A 14,476-nucleotide genomic window follows, 5' to 3' on the forward strand; every position below is an offset into this window, starting at 1 on the left:
GTTGCCTTGGTACTGAGGGATGACCATTTGTGGACAAGCAGTGTCTGGAGTTAACTTTCACTTTGTGGTATCCTTTGAGATTAGACACAGCCCCATTTCCTGTAGCTGTTTTCACGGTGGCTAACCTCTTCAGCCTGGGACCCCACCCAGCTGCCACGGCTGTGCCTGGATGCTGCACAGGACTCCGAACTTTTTGGGATGAACATGTTTCCCTTCCACAGCTACAAGTGAATATATGGTGAGAAAGGGAAAGGTCTGGCACGGTGGCTCATGCCTATAATCCCAACACTTTGGGAGGCCGAGGCAGGCGGATCATGAGTTCAAGAGATTAAGACCGGCCGGGCGCGGTGGCTCAAGCCTGTAATCCCAGCACTTTGGGAGGCCGAGACGGGCGGATCACGAGGTCAGGAGATCGAGACCATCCTGACTAACACGGTGAAACCCCATCTCTACTAAAAAATACAAAAAACTAGCCGGGCGTGGTGGCGGGCGCCTGTAGTCCCAGCTACTCGGGAGGCTGAGGCAGGAGAATGGCGTGAACCCGGGAGGCGGAGCTTGCAGTGAGCTGAGATCCGGCCACTGCACTCCAGCCTGAACGGCAGAGCGAGACTCCGTCTCAAAAAAAAAAAAAAAAAAAAAGAGATCAAGACCATCCTGGCCAACATGGTGAAACCCTGCCTCTACTAAAAATACAAAAATTAGCTGGGTGTGGTGGCATGCGCCTGTAGTCCCAGCTACTCAGGAGGCTGAGGCAGGAGAATCACTTGAACCTGGGAGGTGGAGGTTGCAGTGAGCTGAGATCGCGCCATTGCACTCCATCCTGGGAGACAGAGCAAGAATCCATCTCAAGAAAAAAAAAAAAAAAAGAGAGAGAGAGAGAAAGGGAAGGGGCTATATCCAGGGTGCTGTGGAATGGCAGAGCCAGACTAAGGAAGCTTGGTTATCAATAAAATTAAACAAAGATGAAACAACCACCACCACTGTAGAAACAAGGATAGTTGGGTGATGGATTTGTCTTCCGGAACCCAGAGGTCAGGTCTGGGGCCAGAAGACCACAAGTAAAGGGAAACACAGGGTGCGGAGCCGAGTGAAGAACAGGAGCACATAACCAGAACCAGAGCTCCAGGAAGACACAAGAGGAGCCGATGAAGAGCTCACAGCCCAGCTATAGTGAAGGCACTGGCAGTCCTTAGTACAGAGAAGCTTGATGTTTCTTATGGGGTTTTTTTTTTAATTTTTTTAATTTTTTTTTTTTTGTGAGACGGAGTCTCGCTCTGTCGCCCAGGCTGGAGTGCAGTGGCCGGATGTCAGCTCACTGCAAGCTCCGCCTCCCGGGTTTACACCATTCTCCTGCCTCAGCCTCCGAGTAGCTGGGACTACAGGCGCCCACCACTGTGCCTGTAGAGACGGGGTTTCACCGTGTTAGCCAGGATAGTCTCGATCTCCTGACCTCATGATCTGCCCGCTTTGGCCTTCCAAAGTGCTAGGATTACAGGCGTGAGCCACTGTGCCCCGCCCATTCTTTCTATCTTTTTTTGTACCCATTAACCATCCCCACCTCCCTCCTACCCCCCACTACTCTTTGCAGCCTCTGGTAACCATCCTTCTACTCTCTATGTCCATAAGTTCAATTGTTTTTTAGATCCTACAAATAAGTGAGAGCAGGTGATGTTTGTCTTTCTATGCCTGACATATTTCACTTAGCATAATAACCTCCAGCTCTATCCATGTTGTTGCAAATGACAGGATCTCATTATTTTTTATGGCTGAATAGTACTCCATTGTGTATAAGCACCAAATTTTCTTTAATGTCTATTTTCTTACTAAAGTTTCTAGTTGTATAAGTGCATTTGATTTTTGGCTCAAGTACTCAGGTATTCATTCGTTTAGAGAATACATGATGAGGCCAGGCACAGTGGTTCGTGCCTATCATCCCAGCACTTTGGGAGGCTGAGCCGGGTGGATTACGAGATCAGGAGTTCGAGACCAGCCTGGCCAATATGGTGAAACCTCGTCGCTACTAAAAATACAAAAGTTAACTGGGTATGGTGGCGGGCGCCTGTAGTCCCAGCTTCTCAGGAGGCTGAGGCAGGAGAATCGCTTGAACCCGGGAGGCGGAGGTTGCAGTGAGTTGAGATTGCACCGCTGCACTCCAGCCTGGGTGAGAGAGCGAGACTCCATCTCAAAAAAAGAAAGAAAGAAAGAAAATATATGATGAGTGCCAGGCACCACACTGGGAGCACAGCAATACACAGATGTGAAAGAGCTCTTGTTCTCCTGCAGCATTCAGCCTTGCCATAAATAAATAAATAATACGTCTGTTGCCTGTCTTAGGGTCTCCTTCAAACACCTGCAAAGCATATTGATTGGAGCGCTTCTGACCAATTTGGGGATCCTCCAGGCATCCTCTCAAATTTGAGGTATCCCAATAAAGCGTATGGCATGGTTGATTGAGACTGTTTATGAAGACTGTGGTCCCAAATGGAGGTATGAGGATAAGCAGTTGATAGAAGGTGCTCAAACAGAAATCGCCATTACCTTGAACAAACACGTGCTGAGTCTCTCTGGGGACTGCTTGTCTGGCTGAAGCACCTCCACGGTACCCGGAAGCCTGATTTTCATAAGCATCACTGATGTTGGATGATAGAGGATTTGCGACTGAAAACTTTCCCACAGGTGCTGCGCTCGTGGAGCTTCTCTCCAGGGTGCACTCTCTGATGGTGAGTGAGCCACCTTTTCTGCAGGAAGGTTTTCCTACATGCAATGCACTCATGGGGCTTGTCTCCACTATGAATTTTCTGATGCTGATAATGGGATGAGCCGTCAAAGAAAACGTTCCCACAGTCATTATCTTCGGAATGCGTCTCTACAGTGTGCACTGTCCTGTGTCGAATGAGGGATGAATGGTCCAACAGAGCTCTGCCCTACCCCTGCATTCCTAGGGCCACTCTCCAGGGCGGGTTAGCTGTGGCCGGAATACCTTTCCCGCTGAAGGGTTCTCCACACGCTGTGCATTCATAAGGACTTTCTCCAGGATGAGTTCACCGATGTCCAGTAAGGGTTAATCAGTTGTAGAAAGTTTTCATTGCATTCAAAGGGGCTCTTCCCAGGGTGTGACGTCAGTTGTTTCTCTTTTCAATTTTAATTAATGTTATAGAGACAAGGTCTCACTATGTTGCTCAAGCTGGTCTCAAACTCCTAGGCACAAGTGATCCTCCCAAAGTGCTGGGATTACAGGCATGAACCACCACGCCGGCTGACATCAGGTTTTTCTTAGGGCTCCTACAGCTGAAGCCTCTTCTGCATTCTTTTTTTTTTTTTTCTTTTTTATTATACTTTAAGTTCTAGGGTACATGTGCACAAAGTGCAGGTTTGTTACATAGGTATCCATGTGCCATGTTGGTGTGCTGCACCCATTAACTCGTCATTTACATTAGGTATATCTCCTAATGCTATCCCTCCCCTCCCCCAACCCTGTGACAGGCCCTGGTGTGTGATGTTCCCCTTCCTGTGTCCAAGTGTTCTCATTGTTCAATTCCCACCTATGAGTGAGAACATGAGGTGCTTGGTTTTCTGTTCTTGTGATAGTTTGCTCAGAATGATGATTTCCAGCTGCATCCATGTCCCTACAAAGGACATGAACTCATCTTTTTTTTAATGGCTACATAGTATTCCATGGTGTATATGTGCCACATTTTCTTAATCCAGTCTGTCATTGATGGACATTTGGGTTGGTTCCAAGTCTTTGCTATTGTAAATAGTGCTGCAATAACATATGTGTACATGTGTCTTTATAGCAGCATGATTTATAATTCTTCGGGTATATACCCAGTAATGGGATGGCTGGGTCAAATGGTATTTCTAGTTCTAGATCCTTGAGGAATCGCCACACTGTCTTCCACAATGGTTGAACTAGTTTACAGTCCCACCAACAGTGTAAAAGTGTTCCTATTTCTCCACATCCTCTCCAGCACCTGTTGTTTCCTGAGTTTTTAATGATTGCCATTCTAACTGGTATGAGATGGTATCTCATTGTGGTTTTGATTTGCATTTCTCTGATGGCAAGTGATGATGAGCATTTTTTCATGTGTCTGTTGGCTGTATGAATGTCTTCTTTTGAGAAATGTCTGTTCATATGCTTTGCCCACTTTTTGAAGGGGTTGTTTGTTTTTTTCTTGTAAATTTGTTTGAGTTCTTTGTAGGTTCTGGATATTAGCCCTTTGTCAGATGAGTAGATTGCAAAAATTTTCTCCCATTCTGTAGGTTGCCTGTTCACTCTGATGGTAGTTTCTTTTGCTGTGTAGAAGCTCTTTAGTTTAATTAGATCCCATTTGTCAATTTTGGCTTTTGTTGTCATTGCTTTTGGTGTTTTAGACATGAGGTCCTTGCCCATGCCTATGTCCTGAATGGTATTACCTAGGTTTTCTTCTAGGGTTTTTATGGGGTTTTCTAAATATACAATCATGTCATCTGCAAACAGGGACAATTTGACTTCCTCTTTTCCTAATTGAATACCCTTTATTTCTTTCTCATGCCTGATTTCCGTGGCCAGAACTTCCAACACTATGTTGAATAGGAGTGGTGAGAGAGGGCATCCCTGTCTTGTGCCAGTTTTCAAGGGGAATGCTTCCAGTTTTCGCCCATTCAGTATGATATTGGCTGTCGGTTTGTCATAAATAGCTCTTGTTATTTTGAGATATGTTCCATCAATACCGAATTTATTGAGAGTTTTTAGCATGAAGGGCTGTTGAATTTTGTCAAAGGCCTTTTCTGCATCTGTTGAGATCATCATGTGGTTTTTGTCTTTGGTTCTGTTTTTATGCTGGATTACGTTTATTGATTTGCATATGTTGAACCAGCCTTACATCCCAGGGATGAAGCCCACTTGATCATGGTGGAGAAGCTTTTTGATGTGCTTCTGGATTTGGTTTGCCAGTATTTTATTGAGGATTTTTGCGTCGATGTTCATCAGGGACATTGGTCTAAAATTCTCTTTTTTTGTTGTGTCTCTGCCAGGCTTTGGTATCAGGATGATGTTGGCCTCATAAAATGAGTTAGGGTGGATTCTCTCTTTTTCTGTTGATTGGAATAATTTCAGAAAGAGTGGTACAAGCTCCTCCTTGTACCTCTGGCAGAATTCGGCTGTGAATCCATCTGGTCCTGGACTTTTTTTGGTTGGTAGGCTATTAACTATTGCCTCAATTTCAGAGACTGCTATTGGTCTATTCAGGGATTCAATTTCTTCCTGGTTTAGTCTTGTGAGAATGTACGTGTCCAGGAATTTATCCATTTCTTCTAGGTTTTCAAGTTTATTTGCATAGAGATGTTTATAGTATTCTCTGATGGTAGTTTGTATTTCTGTGGGGTCGGTGGTGATATCCCCTTTATCATTTTTTATTGTGTCTATTTGATTCTTCTCTCTTTTCTTCTTTATTAGTCTTGCTAGTGGTCTATCAGTTTTGTTGATCTTTTCAAATAACCAGCTCCAGGATTCATTGATTTTTTGAAGGGTTTTTTTGTGTCTCTATGTCCTTCAGCTCTGCTCTGATCTTAGTTATTTCTTGCCTTCTGCTAGCTTTTGAATGTGTTTGCTCTTGCTTCTCTAGTTCTTTTAATTGTGATGTTAGGGTGTCAATTTTAGATCTTTCCAGCTTTCTCTTGTGGGCATTTAGTGCTATAAATTTCCCTCTACACACTGCTTTAAATATGTCCCAGAGGCCGGGCGCGGTGGCTCAAGCCTGTAATCCCAGCACTTTGGGAGGCCGAGACGGGCGGATCACGAGGTCAGGAGATCGAGACCATCCTAGCTAACACGGTGAAACCCCGTCTCTACTAAAAAAATACAAAAAACTAGCCGGGCGAGGGGGCGCCGCCTGTGGTCCCAGCTACTCGGGAGGCTGAGGCAGGAGAATGGCGGGAACCCGGGAGGCGGAGCTTGTAGTGAGCTGAGATCCGGCCACTGCACTCCAGCCTGGGCGACAGAGCGAGACTCCGTCTCAAAAAAAAAAAAATAAATAAATAAATAAATAAATAAATATGTCCCAGAGATTCTGGTACGTTGTGTCTTTGTTCTTATTGGTTTCAAAGAACATCTTTATTTCTGCCTTCATTTCGTTATGTACCCAGTAGTCATTCAGGAACAGGTTGTTCAGTTTCCATGTAGTTGAGTGATTTTGATTGAGTTTCTTAGTCCTGAGTACTAGTTTAATTGCACTGTGGTCTGAGAGACAGTTTGTTATAATTTCTGTTCTTTTACATTTGCTGAGGAGTGCTTTACTTCCAACTATTGGTCAATTTTGGAATAAGTGCGATGTGGTGCTGAGAAGAATGTATATTCTGTTGATTTGGGGTGGAGAATTCTGTAGATGTCTATTAGGTCTGCTTGGTGCAGAGTTGAGTTCAATTCCTGGATATCCTTGTTAACTTTCTGTCTTGTCGATCTGTCTAATGTTGACAGTGGGGTGTTAAAGACTCCTATTATTATTTTGTGGGAGTTTAAGTCTCTTTGTAAGTCTCTAAGGACTTGCTTTATCAATCTAGGTGCTCTGGTATTAGGTACATATATATTTAGGATAGTTAGCTCTTCTTGTTGAATTGATCCCTTTATCATTATGTAATGGCCTTCTTTGTTGCTTTTGATCTTTGTTGGTTTAAAGTCTGTTTTATCAGAGACTAGGATTGCAACCCCTGCCTTTTTTTGTTTTCCATTTGCTTGGTAGATCTTCCTCCATCCCTTTATTTTGAGCCTATGTGTGTATCTGCATGTGAGATGGGTCACCTGAATACAGCACACTGATTGGTCTTGACTCTGTCCAGTTTGCCAGTCTGTGTCTTTTAATTGGAGTGTTTAGCCCATTTACATTTAAGCTTTTAATATTGTTACGTGTGAACTTGATCCTGTCATTGGGATGTTAGCTGGTTATTTTGCTCGTTAGTTGATGCAGTTTCTTCCTAGCATCGACATTTTGGCATGTTTTTGCAGTGGCTGGTACCGGTTGTTCCTTTCCATGTTTAGTGCTTCCTTCAGGAGCTCTTGTAGGGCAGGCCTGGTGGTGACAAAATCTCTCAGCATTTGCTTGTCTGTAAAGGATTTTATTTCTCCTTCACTTATGAAACTTAGTTTGGCTGGATATGAAATTCTGGGTTGAAAATTCTTTTCTTTAAGAATGTTGAATATTGGCCCCCACTCTCTTCTGGCTTGTAGAGTTTCTGCTGAGAGATCTGCTGTTAGTCTGATGGGCTTCCTTTGGTGGGTAATCTGACCTTTCTCTCTGGCTGCCCTTAACATTTTTTCCTTCATTTCAACTTTGGTGAATCTGACTATTATGTGTCTTGCAGTTGCTCTTCTCGAGGAGTATCTTTGTGGCATTCTCTGTATTTCCTGAATTTGAATGTTGGCCTGCCCTACTAGGTTGGGGAAGTTCTCTTGGATAATATCCTGCAGAGTGTTTTCCAACGTGGTTCCATTCTCTCTGTCACTTTCAGGTATACCAATCAGATGTAGATTTGGTCTTTTCACATAGTCCCATATTTCTTGGAGGATTTGTTAATTTCTTTTTACTCTTTTTTCTCTAAACTTCTCGCTTCATTTCATTCATTTGATCTTCAATCACTGATACCCTTTCTTCCAGTTGATTGAGTCGGTTACTGAAGCTTGTGCGTTTGTCACGTAGTTCTCATGTCGTGGTTTTCATCTCTATCAGGTTGTTTAAGGACTTCTCTGCATTGGTTATTCTAGTTAGCCATTTGTCAAATCTTTTTTCAAGTTTGTTGTTTCTTTGTACTGGGTTCATAATTCTTCCTTTAGCTCAGAGAAGTTTGATTGTCTGAAGTCTTCTTCTCTCAACTCGTCAGAGTCATTCTCCATCCAGCTTTGTTCCATTGCTGGCAAGGATCTGTGTTCCTTTGGAGAGGGAGAGCCGCTCTGTTTTTTAGAATTTCCAGCTTTTCTGTACTGCTTTTTCCCCATCTTTGTGGTTTTATCTACCTTTGGTCTTTGATGATGGTGACGTACAGATGGGGTTTTGGCGTGGATGTCCTTTCTGTTTGTTATTTTTCCTTCTAACAGTCAGGACCCTCAGCTGCAGGTCTGTTGTTTTCTGGAGGTCCACTCCAGACCCTGTTTGCCTGGGTATCAGCAGCGGAGGCTGCAGAAGAGTGAATATTGCTGAACAGCAAATGTTGCTGTCTGATTGTTCCTTGGAAGCTTCATCTCAGAGGTGTACCCGGCCATGTGAGGTGTGAGGTGTCAGTCTGCCCCTAGTGGGGGATGTCTCCCAGTTAGGCTACTTGGAGGTCAGGGACCCACTTGAGCTGACTGTCTGTCCATTCTCAGATCTCAAACTCCGTGCTGGGAAAACCACTACTCTCATCAAAGCTATCAGACAGGGACATTTACATCTGCAGAGGTTTCTGCTGCCTTTTGTTTGGCTATGCCCTGTCCCCAGATGTGGTGTCTACAGAGGCAGGCAGGCCTCCTTGAGCTGCAGTGGGCTCCACCCAGTTTGAGCTTCCTGGCCGCTTTGTTTACCTACTTAAGCCTCAGCAATGTCGGGCACCCCTCCCCCAGCCTCGCTGCCGCCTGCAGTTAGATCTCAGACTGCTGTGGTAGCAATGAGGGAGGCTCTGTGGGCATGGGACCCTCCAAGTCAAGCGTGGGATATAATCTCCTGGTGTGCCATTTGCTAAGACCCTTGGTAAAGCGCAGTATTAGGGTGGGAGTGACCCGATTTTCCAGGTGTTGTGTGTCATGGTTTCCCTTGGCTAGGAAAGGGAATTCCCTTCCCCCTTGCACTTCCCAGGTGAGGCGATACCTTGCCCTGCTTCAGCTCTCACTCAGTAGGCTGCACCCACTGTCCTGCCCCCACTGTCCGACAAGCCCCAGTGAGATGAACCCTGTACCTCAGTTGGAAATGCAGAAATCACCTGTCTTCTATGTCGCTCATGCTGGGAGCTGGAGGCTGGAGCTCTTCCTATTCACCCATCTTGGCACTGATCCTTTCTGCATTCTTGATAGTCATGGGGCTTTCCTCCACTGTGAGTCCTCTGATGATGGGTGACTAATACGTGGTTATATCAGGTTTTCCCACACACGCTGCATTCAAAGTTCCTCCCCTTACTGTTCGTTTTCTTGGCAGGAGTAGATCTTTGCCTCAGTCGTTCTCCTTGGGGGCAGATTTCTTCAACATTTCCCTGAATGGGTTTTCTTCTTTCTCCCCTCAGGCTTTTCAGGGATAAGTGCAGGACCCAGAGGACAATCTTTTCAGAGTTTTTCATTAATGTATTTAGTGATTTTACTTTTTTAGAAACATCCTGCCTTTGAGTGGAGTTCTGGCTTTTAGGTCTGGTCTTCTGGTCTAAAATAGATAGCAAGTAGAGATCACAGCTTTGAGTGCTAGTTAAGAAGAAAGTATTGTATGTGTTAAGAACAAGTACAAAATACTGGGTGATTGATTGGTAACTCCTTAAAAGAAAAACAACAGGGACAGCGTGAAAAATAGCAAAGGAAAAGAGAAATAGAGATTAGAAGTAGAAAGTGGGCATTTAGTCCACTAAACACTGTTCAGTTATTCATGCTTTAGCTATTTATCATCTAGTGTGCCTGTTAAGTGCTGGGCATGGTAAGTCACTGAAACACGAATGCCTAAGACAGTCATAGTCCCTGCCCTCGTGTTGCTTATATTCTACTACACAAATGGCAAAGAAACAAACAAAATATGACAGATGGTGATGAGTACAGTGAAGGAAATAATGAGTGGGAGTTGGAGTAGGGGCTTCAGAGAGATCCTTAAGAGTGGTCATCTAGAATTGAAGTTTGAACTAAGATCTGAAAGAAGGAAGTTAATCATGTGAACAGCCAAAAGAAGAGCATTTTGAAAAGAGGTATATGAAGAAAAATAGCAGATGTATGAAGGGGTGGCCTGCTCCTCCACACCTGTGGGTATATCTCATCAGGTGGCATGAGAGACTGAGAAAAGTAATAAGACACAGAGACAAAGTATAGAGAAACAACAGTGGGCCCAGGAGACTGGCAGTCAGCATACCAGGGACCTGCACTGGCACCGGTCTCTGAGTTCCCTCAGTTTTTATTGATTATTATTTTCGTTATCTCAGCAAGAGGAATGCAGTAGGAGAGCAGGGTGATAATAGGGAGAAGGTCAGCAAGAAAACATGTGAGCAAAAGAATCTATGTCATAATTCAATTCAAGGGGAGGTGCTATGCCTGGATGTGCACATAGGCCAGATTTATGTTTCTCTCTGCCCAAACATCTCAGTGGAGCAAGGATAACGGAGCAGCATTGCTGCCAACATGTCTCGCCTCCCGCCACAGGGCGGTTTTTCTCCTATCTCAGAATTGAACAAATGTACAATCGGGTTTTATACCGAGACATTCAGTTCCCAGGGGCAGGCAGGAGACAGTGGCCTTCCTCTATCTTAACTGCAAGAGGCTTTCCTCTTTTACTAATCCACCTCAGCACAGACCCTTTACGGGTGTCGGACTCGGGGACGGTCAGGTCTTTCTCATCCCACGAGGCCATATTTCAGACTATGACATGGGGAGAAAGCTTGGACAATACCCGGCTTTCCAAGGCAGAGCTCCCTCTGGCTTTTCGTAGTGCATTGTGCCCCTGGTTTATGGAGACTAGAGAATGGCGATGACTTTGACCAAGCATACTGCCTGTAAACATTTTGTTAACAAAGCATGTCCCGCACAGCCCTAGATCCCTTAAACCTTGATTCCATACAACACATGTTCCTGTGAGCACAAGGTTGGGGCGAAGGGGCTGGGGCAAAGTTACAGATTAACAGCATTTAAGCAAAGCAATCGTTCAGGTACAGGTCAAAATGGAATTTCTTATGTCTTCCCTTTCTACGTAGACACAGTAAAAGTCTGATCTTTTTTTCTTTTCCCTACAGATGTACATAGAGCTATAGAAGAGGGAGTGAGCAGGGCAGCTTGCTACGGGTAGAGGAGTGTAAACATCCGGGAAAAAGTAGGGAGACAGGCTAGCTCCTGGGAAAGTAGCTGCCTGTGACTACTGAGTGGATCTAACGGGAAAAGGAAGGTGGTAAAAGATAAGCAGGAGAGGCCGGGTGCGGTGGCTCACACCTGTAATCCCAGCACTTTGGGAGGCTGAGGTGGGCAGATCACCTGAGGTCAGGAGTTCAAGAGCAGCCTGGTCAACATGGTGAAACCGCATCTCTACTAAAAGTACAAAAATTAGCCAGGCATGGTGGCGGGTGCCTGTAGTCCCAGTTACTTGGGAGGCTGAGGCAGGAGAATCGCTTGAACCCAGGAGGTGGAGGTTGCAGTGAGCCGAGATTGTGTCACTGTACTCTAGCCTGGGTGACAGAGTGAGACCTCATCGCAAAAAATAATAATAATAAAATAAGCAGGAAAGATGAAAAAGTGTTATCAGAGTTGAAATAAAGGTGTGTCTCAGCCCTCTCCTCTCCCAGCCTCACCCCTCACCACTACCACCCCCAAGAAAAACAAACAGGAAGGGCCTTGCTGTGGACAGCTCCACTTTCTAACTCATTATCCGTGTGTGTGCTGTGTACCAGCTAGTGTTTTGACAGTAGGCGAGAACATAAAACATCTCTGGTGGTGTTGACATTTTAATTAGGGGTAGGTGTGTACAGACAGTAAACAAAAGTAAAAAGTAAAAATGTAAAATGTAAAAAAAGTAAAAAGTAAAAATGACAGAGCTGGGAAGACAGCTGAGAGTGCAGGGGCTGGGAAGTGTGGAAGGGATGGTGAGAGTTCTGTTTTATTTAATTTTTTAATTTTTGAGATGGAGTCTCACTTCGTTGCCCAGGCTAGAGTGCAATGGCATGATCTCAACTCCCAGCTTCAAGTGATTATCCTGCTTCAGCCTCCCAAGTAGCTGGGATTACAGGCATGAGCCACCATGCCTGGCTAATTTTGTATTTTTTTAGTAGAGACAGGGTTTCACCATGTTGGCCAGGCTGGTCTTGAACTCCTGATCTCAGGTGATCCACCTGCCTTGGCCTCCCAAAATGCTGGGATTACAGGTGTGAGCCACCGTGCCTGGCTCAGAGTTCTGTTTCTAGACAGGATGGCCAGAGAAAGCCTGGCTGAGAAGGGGGCACATCTGAGCAAAGACTTGGAAAAGGTGACAAGAAAGCCATGTGCTTATCTGGAGCACAGATTTTTGGGGCAAAGGCCCAGTGTGACCATGACCATCTCCATAGGCCTATGAGACCCCAAGGAGGGGTCTCTATGTGAACCTTCCACTAAATCCCACCTGCCCATCCACTCATGCCTACAGAAGTACTTCCTGCACCCTGTCTCACTTCACCTTCCTGAATATCAAGTTTCCATGGCTCTCCACTTCCATTCAACTGGAAAATCACATCAGGTTTAGGAAATAAAAGTCCTATTCACAAAGAACAGAATGAGAAACGGCTGTTTAGGATAGAAACCCATAGCCACCTCAGGGTTTAGTAGCAGTGCCTTACTTTCTAGGGGGGAACATAAAACTGTCCAGCAAGCATATGCTACTTCCCAGAATCACATACACAGCTCTCTGAAGGGAAGTCAGGGCGACTTTCTAGAAAATCGGAGTTAGGTCTCTTTGAAGTGGTTCATGTGTTCTTTACCTGATGAGTATCTGGGAATGTCCCCCATATGGACCTGGTGTTCTTGTGGGTTGAGGGAAAGTTCTTGGCTTAGAGCAGTGGAATATGGAGAAGGTTCCACACCTCAGGAACAACCCCATGAAGCCATTTTCTTTTATAGCTTTAAAAATAATGAATTTGTATCCCTTAATTATATATCTGTGCAATTTTGTTGAATTTGATGAAAATACAAATTCAACTGGAAGAGTTTTAGGTAATATAAAACACAACTATAAACATCAATAAACAGTTTTTTAGAAATCCTTAAAAAGATAAATTATGATGGCTTTGGTTTTTAAAAATGTAAAATAGGCTGGGCGTGGTGCCTCACACTTGTAATCCCAGCACTGAGAGGCTGAGGTGGGCGGATCACCTGAGGTCAGGAGTTCAAGACCAGCCTGGCCAACATGGTGAAACCCCGTCTCTATTAAAAATACAAAAATTAGCTGGGCGTGGTGGCGGGTGCCTGTAATCTCAGCTACCTGAGAGGCTGACAAGAGAATCACTTGAACCCGGGAGGCAGAGGTTGCAATGAGCCGAGATTGCACCACTGCACTCCAACCTAGGGAGAAGAGCGAGACTTCGTCTCAAAAAAAAAAAAAAAAAGTTAAATAGTGAAATTTAAAAGCCCTCATTTTCTGTATTTAGTTTCTAAATGCATTATGAAACGCTTAAGACATACAAGAAGCATAAAGACTAAAGCAAACACCTATGGACCCACCACCTAATTTAAGAAATAAACATGAACACTAAGGTTGAGGCCCCTCCCTCATCTCCTCTCTTCCCCTCCACGAGGTAACCATTGTACTAAATTTGGTGTTCATCACTCCACGTATTTTAAAATGTGCTTCCTCGTTTTATTTGCAGTTTTAAAAATATTTTAAAACATTCCATGTTCACTGGAGACAACTGGGAAGTATAAAAAGGAGATAGGCTGGGCACGGTGACTCACACCTGTAATCCCAGCACTTTGGGAGGCCGAGGCAGGCGGATCATGAGGTCAAAAGATCGAGACCATCCTGGCCAACATGGTGAAACTCTGTCTCTACTAAAAACACCAAAAATTAGCTGGGCGTGGTGCTGCACGCCTGTAGTCCCAGCTACTCAGGAGGCTGAGGCAGGAGATTCACTTGAACCTGGGAGACGGAGGTTGCAGTGAGCTGAGATGGCGCCACTGCCCTCAGCCTGGTGACAGAGTGCGACTACGTCTCAAAAAAAAAAAAAAAAAAAAAAGAGAGAGAGATAAAGAAAAGTGTATAAAGTGGCTGGACATGGTGCCTCACACCTACAATCCCAGCATTTTGGGAGGCCAAGGCGGGTGGATCACCTGACTTTGGGAGTTCATGACTATCCTGGTCAACATGGTGAAACCCCGTCTCTACTAAAAAAATACAAAAAATTAGCTGGGTGTAGTGGTGCATGCCTGTAATCCCAGCTACTGGGAAGGCTGAGGCAGGAGAATTGCTTGAACCCGGGTGGCAAAGGTTGCAGTGAGCCGAGATCATGCTACTGCACTCCAGCCTGGGCGACAGACCGAGACTCCGTCTCAAAACAAAAAAAAAGAAAATAGTATATAAGCCTTCTAGTCAAAGATAATTAGGGATAATATCTTGGTGTTGGTCCTTCTTTTTCTATGCATATATGTGGAAATATATTGTAAATGTATTCAAGTTCCAAACATTTTATAACCTGGGTTTATCATTTAGCAATATATCATCATCTTTCCAACTCTGTAAATATCACTGCTAAATGTCACTGATAAACTCCAGTGGAGCCTTCTCAGGCTTTGTCTTCCTTGATTACCTGGCAACATGGAGTGTTTTCATCATTCCCT

The sequence above is a fragment of the Papio anubis genome, chromosome 14 (assembly GCF_008728515.1).
Source record: "Papio anubis isolate 15944 chromosome 14, Panubis1.0, whole genome shotgun sequence".
Lineage (NCBI taxonomy): Eukaryota > Metazoa > Chordata > Mammalia > Primates > Cercopithecidae > Papio > Papio anubis.